Source organism: Onychostruthus taczanowskii, unplaced genomic scaffold, assembly GCF_017590055.1.
Source record: "Onychostruthus taczanowskii isolate IOZ18803 unplaced genomic scaffold, ASM1759005v1 scaffold126, whole genome shotgun sequence".
Taxonomy (NCBI): Eukaryota; Metazoa; Chordata; class Aves; order Passeriformes; family Passeridae; genus Onychostruthus; species Onychostruthus taczanowskii.
Genome location: NW_024498418.1, coordinates 1,064,130 through 1,064,414, shown reverse-complemented (window position 1 = coordinate 1,064,414; position 285 = coordinate 1,064,130).

The following is a 285-nucleotide window of genomic DNA, read 5'->3' as shown; positions in this document are numbered from 1 at the left end:
GGAGACCACCGTCCCACGAACCGCGCCCGCAAGGACATCCCAGCCCTGCGTGACCCCACAGCCCTCAGGGACCCCCGACGGATGACAGAGCCCGTCTGTCCATCTGCCGTCCCCGGTGGGTTTGGGTCCCGCACCCCAGAGCAGCCCCCAGGATGTTTCCCCGCCTGGTGCAGGGCCATGAAGGGCGAGGGCACGGGGTGAACACAGGACAGGGCGTCAGCCTGGGTCTGTGTCCCCAGGAAGGAGAAAAGAAAGCCCTGAGCATCCGTGGTGGAGAGCAGGACA